This window comes from Eptesicus fuscus, chromosome 6, assembly GCF_027574615.1.
Source record: "Eptesicus fuscus isolate TK198812 chromosome 6, DD_ASM_mEF_20220401, whole genome shotgun sequence".
Lineage (NCBI taxonomy): Eukaryota > Metazoa > Chordata > Mammalia > Chiroptera > Vespertilionidae > Eptesicus > Eptesicus fuscus.
Window position 1 is genome coordinate 12,119,018 of NC_072478.1, and position 6,202 is coordinate 12,125,219.

General features: G+C 41.5%; 1 non-coding gene across 1 annotated transcript; it reads right to left on the reverse strand.

The window, feature by feature from the left end:
• Positions 1–1,370: 1,370 nt before the first annotated feature.
• On the reverse strand, positions 1,371–1,455 carry MIR9244 (microRNA mir-9244). Its single transcript, NR_130550.2, is given in 1 exon segment — positions 1,371–1,455. It is a non-coding gene; the product is annotated as a microRNA mir-9244 (primary transcript).
• Between the last annotated feature and the right edge of the window lie 4,747 nt (positions 1,456–6,202).

The following is a 6,202-nucleotide window of genomic DNA, read 5'->3' on the forward strand; positions in this document are numbered from 1 at the left end:
TTGCACTCGGAGCAGTTTAATGTGGGGTCTCTCCATGAGGGGACTTTACCAGACAGGGAAGGACACCGGAAGAGGAGTAAGACCCCTGTGTGCCAATCATGGTGAACTACTGATCATGGTGAGGGGCCAGCCTGTGCCCACCATCTCAGGCTGTGGGGTGGACAGAACACTGGTGCCATCACAGCCCGAGTTATACAAGTGTTCATAGTTTTACTTTGTTTTCATTTTTCACCCTGATGAAAAACTTGCCTCTTTTACACGGTCACCAAAAAGACACGACAACCTCTGAGGCTGAGTTCATATGTTTTTCATAGTCTGTCACGTTTCCAACAGTTGTGAATACTGTTCTCTGTCAGGTGGTGGGCACGAGCCCTTCTGCTAGTGCCCAGCTTCTGCCTGGTGGTTCTTTGTGACTGCAGGTCTGGATGAGGTGCCCCTCTGAAACCCCACGGCTTTGGCTACTACTCTGTACCATCCTTGGAGAAAGTGTCTGCTTCCCCCAAGACAACAGTAGAATTGCCTGCCTGTGAATTCTCCTCTCCTGCTCATTGCTCATTGTCAGTCACTCCCTTGGTCTTCTGTTGGGTATTAGTAATTGTACTGGTTTTGCAACAGTTCAAGAACATTAGGAAGATGGTATCAATTATATGTGGAATCTAAAAAAAAAAAGTCCAACTCATAGAAACAGAGTGAAAAAGTGGTTTCCAGGCAAGGGATATGGAAAAAATAGGGAGAGGTTGGTGAAAGGGTTCAAATATGTTATGAGATTGAATAACATCTAAAGATCTAATTTGTAACATGGTGCCTATAGTTGATAACAGTGTTTTTGTATTTTGTAATTGAAACACTATATTTCTAATTTAAACTTTTTATGTAATTGAAATTTACTATGAGATTAGAACTTAAAGGTTCACCCAAAAATAAAATAATGATAAGATAAAATGTGAGGTGATGGATGTATTAACTTGGTCATCACTTTAAATACCGTACAGTTTTACTTGTAAATTATGCCTCACTAAAGCTGGGTGTGGTAGGCAGTTAGACAGACATGAGAGGAACAAGGACGATGGGCCAGGTACAGAAGGTCACCAGGGTGGAAAGCCCTGGGTGCCTAGCAAAGGGCAATTGTAGGCTGGGATCTCGCCCCTAGGGTGACCTTTCCTCCCTAGCATATTGCTGGTCATGCTGTTTGGACCCCCTGACCTTTCCTCCCTAGAGATAGCATACAACTCAGTTGTATTTCATCTCCAGGTCCAGAAAAGCAGCAAAACCAGACCAGTGACCCCATGGCTACCCTCAGGACCAGCTGCAGTAGATAATGATCCCTTGCCTAGGTGCTGACCAATCAATCAATCAAGGGAAGATCTTAATAGAATATTCAGCAGCTTTTCAGGTGTGTCCTTTCAGGGAGACCTAGACCCTGAAAGGACACACCTGAAAAGCTGCTGAATATTCTATTAAGATCTTCCCTTGGGATCTCCCCTAAAATCTCCACCCTTAAAACCCTTAGGACAGAGGCTCCAGTGTACTTTCCCTCCCAAGAGCATGCCTGGGCCTTCCCCTCCCCCCACCCCCTCCTGGATGCAGTTACCGTTACCTTCCTTACTCCCAAACTCCAAGTGTCCTTCCTTTTCCTCTATAACTTGTCTCCTACGCCCATTTCTTCTAGGAGTTACCTCTTCTATCTCTGTAATTTACCAAATACCATATTTTTTCTGTGTGTATAAGACCCCCCTCCACTTTTCCAACCCAAAATTAAGAAATCAATATTCTAAACATTTTGCTGGTTTTCCTCTTAAGGCCTTCTTCTTTTTTTGGCATCTTAAGGAGTTGTTCTTCCTGTTTTCTCCACTGTCTGGTCATACACTCAGTGGGAGGAGGTCCAAATTTTCTCTCTGCAGCTCTATTTCCATACTCTTTTGCATAGCTGATTACATTCATTTTGAATTTTGCAGAGTAAGACAATCGCTCACTGGTATTTATCTTTTTATTTTTTGACATCTTTATGGGCTCAGACCACTCTGGTGGTCCCTGTTGCATTTGTGCACTCTCCACCTCCACCTCCAATTACAGCATCAGCTGACGTCAGTAACAATAAGGCTCGTGATTGGAGGAAGCCCGTTTGACAAGGTGTGGGCAGCTATGTAACCGCATGGCTCCCTCTACATCTGACTTTTGTGTATAAGATGTCCCTCGATTTTCAGTCTAAAGGTTTTAGAGAAAAAATAGCATTTTATACATGGAAAAATACGGTAAATGTTCTCTTACAGTTTGAGTCTTGGCTCTGAATTCTTTCCTAGCCAGAACCCAAGTACCAAGGTTGCTGAACCCAGGTCCAGTCTGAGCCCATGGGTCTAACACCTCGTGCAGCTCCCACCACCTACAAAAGGAGGTGGGGGAAGAACATTAGGAAGGATTTCATCTGTCTCTCCACTTTGACTTTGGGGAAATAATTTAACTGACTGAAGCTTCAATTTTCTCACATGTAAAATGGAAATAATGATCATAATTTTATGAAATTACTTTGGGTGTTCGATGAGATCACATATGGATAAGCCCCAGATATAAACCTTTATATGTTGGAAGCAATCAATAAATACCAACTGAGCTTTAATCTGAAGTATTTAGAATCTTTCCAACACAGACTTATTTTATGTGAGTCATGTGTGTCATTTATTCTGATAAAAAGAATGTAATGCTGCTCTTTCAATTTTTAAAAATATTTTCCTCATGATCAAAAAGGTGGTGTGTTTTCTTAGGACCTTTTATATAGCCTTATATTATTAAAAATGCTTTCCTAAAATCTGTCATATTTTGTCCACCTTCCATTATCATATTTTACCATTTTCTTGAATTTAATCTTTAAAGGCAATGAAATAAAGTACTAGGATTCATTTCCTAAACTCTGAGATGCTTCTCTCAATTCTTTCTTACTTGTTGTTCTTTCTCGCTCTCATTTTTCTCTAATGAATATAAAATGTGCAGATTAGCATGTGCAAGTTGATGAATATCTCTGAAAAACAGGAGGAAAAGTCAAGTTCACAGTCTCCCAGTGTTCAAACACTGGATGATTGAGGAGGGGTAATGTCAATTACCTATACATTGCATGTGCCTTTAACTTTAGAGCTGAAGGAGTCTGTTGAGATGAATAGATTTATTTGTTGGAGATGTGTCAAATTTGCTCTGCAAAGAAGGATCGTTATGTCTTCTCACTATATAAAGTCCCCCAAAATGTACTGTCGCATGAAAGGCTGATAATCTAGAATTGCTCATGATGAGTGAGGCCATGATGATGTGACTTCATGTAACTGCATATGTTGGGGGAGGGGAAGGAGGGACAGCTGGAGCCATAAAGCAAGTTCATTGAAGAAATAAGGAGGATTTTCCTCCTAAAGACAGGTGGGACTATTGAAGTACAAGAAATAGGGAAGAGGATGTGATAGGACATTATAGAGCTACTAGAGGCCCAGTGTGCAATTGAAATTTGAACCCTTCCTCCCGCCGTGCGAGGAGGCACCCCACGGGGGGCCGGGACCCGTGCTTGACTCACAGCATCCCCTGGTCCCCCTGCCTGTGTCCGCTCTGGGGCCACCCAAGCTGCCGCACTGGCTCGGGCAGGCCCCCCTGCCTCTGTCTCTGTCTCCGCTCCGGGCCTCACCTGTGCACGCAACCACCTCCTGTCTGGTCGTGACCCGTTACAGAGTCCTGGCCTAATTTGCATATTACCTCTTTATATATATATAGATGGCTCTAAGAGTATGAAGCTGATTGTAGTCTCCCACTGAGGAATCAGAAAGTAGTACTCTATTATGTAAATATACCACAGCTGTTTTATCCACTCATCTATTGGGCAGTTGGGTTGCTTCCCTATCTTGGCTACTGTAAATAACATTGCAATGAACATGGGGGTCATATATTCTTGCAAATTCATGTTTTGAGTTTCTTCATATGTATTCCCAGAAGTAGAATCACTGGGTCATAAGACAATTTCATTTTTAAGTTTTTGGGGAGCCTCCACACTGTTTTCCATAATGATTGCACCAACTTTCATTCCCACCAAGGGTTTCCTTTTCTCCACACCCTCACCAACACTTGTTTTTTGATTTACTGGTGATAGCCATTCTGACATGTGTGAAGTGATGTCTTCCTATGGTTTTCATTTGCATTTCTCTGATGATTTGTGATGTTGAGCAACTTTTCATATGTCTATTGTCCATCTCTATGTCTTCCTTGGAGAAGTGTCAGGTCTTCTGTCCACTTTTTTATTGGGTTGCTTGATTTCTGGTGTTAAGTTGTCTAACCACTTTACATCTGAAACTAATACAGAATAATATTGAATGTAAACTGTAATTGAAAAATTAAGATAAAACAAGAAGAAAGGCTATGGGGCTTGATCCAGTGCTTCTTCAGGGAGTGTCAGACTACTGAGTATGGATCATATCTTCTTTTTTCTTTTAGAACTTGATTGTAGCTGATGACACCCCCTAACATGATAATATTACTAGTCCAATAGCATGGATAACAAAGCAAAATTTTAAATTCAAAAATAGTTTAAAAAAAGAGAAAGAATTTAAGGAAGAAACAGCTAAAGGGGGAGGGGGAGGACTTTAACCTAAGAATGGAAAAAAGTTTACCACATAAATACAGTAATATTCACAAAATATGGAGGAAGAACTGAACAAGCAGGGTCCCTTCTCATCCTCATGAAAGAGCAAGGAGAAAGCCTGACATTATGAAATTGGAACCTGTGTTTCATCCAAAGATCCTTGCTTTCTGAGTCCCAAGAAGCACTGAATGAAAAAGCTAACCAACAGAATTCATGTTTGTGAACCAAGGTCAGGTTTTTGTTTGGAAGAGGGGTTGTGGAAAGAAGTGTTGAAGAATTTACCTTTTCTGCCAGTGGGGAAGACAGAGTCCTGTCATCTCTGGGAGAAACTACAGTAGGAGCAGAACAAAAAGGGGACAGTATCAGAGAGCTCTGGCATAGTATTAGCAGAGGGCCCAGCAACAGAGCACAAAGGACAAAGGCAGCGGTGAGAGGGAGGCTTGGAAGGACAGACTGATGACAGATGACAGTAAAAAAAAAAGCAAAGCCCCTTGATAGGGCCACTGTGGAACCTGCCAACAGGGTCTGCACTGGTGGTAGCAACAGCAGCCCCTCCAACAGGAGGCGCTCTAACTGACAGGCTAAGGTGCTAATACGCAGTGCAGCATCAGACAGGGCACAGATGGTGCAGAAAAGACCCAATGGAGAGGGATTTAAGGCAGAAACAGCTAAGGTACAGAATTGACTTTGGTGGTATGTACAGGATTTTCTTATACTGTTTCTGCATTACAGTTAGCTCTTTGTTTTCCTCTATAAAGTAATTTAAAGAAATAGCTTGGCCTCTTTCCACTTCCCTTTCAGTCCCCTGTCCAAATTCTGAATCTAGGCATTCTGGCATCCAGCTGCCCTTGCAGTATTTCCTCTGTAGTAGTGAGTAAAAAATTGTAGTTTCAAGCTCCTTTAAATAAATTCTTCATTTCAGAATCATTCTCTTTTTTTACTATTTTTGAATTTAAAAATTTGCTTTGTTATCCATGCTATTGGACTAGTAATATTATCATGTTAGGGGGTGTCATCAGCTACAATCAAGTTATAAAGAATCATCTACCACATGAGTCTGGGTGTCTAGGTATTTTTTTTATTATTGCAATCAACAGTGAGGGGGTTGGGGGAGGACTTTAACCTAGGAATGGAAAAAAGTTTACCACATAAATACAGTAATATTCACAAAATATGGAGGAAGAACTGAACAAGCAGGGTCACAGGCCCACATCTGTGAGTATAGGTGGGTAAGTACTGTAATTAACTGCTCTCCTTGAACATGAGAAATGTAGGAGATGTCCCTCCAAATGAATGGGGATGATGTTATGGGGAAACAGGGGATGTTGGCAGACCAGAACAACACAGGGGACACAATGCATTCAAGTTCAAACTCTTCCTAATGAGTAGAAATTTTGCTCTTTAAAATGTGCCTTACTTTTCTAGCTCTCTACACTAGATGATTTTGACAGAAAACACATGGCCCCATTTCTTATAGATGCTAAGTAATCATATCTCCTTTTCTTCCCCCTTGGGCTTTGTCTTCCCTTATTCATTTTCCATAAGCACACAGTTCATAGGGCGAAGAAAAAGAAGGAAAAGGAGGAGGAGAAGGAG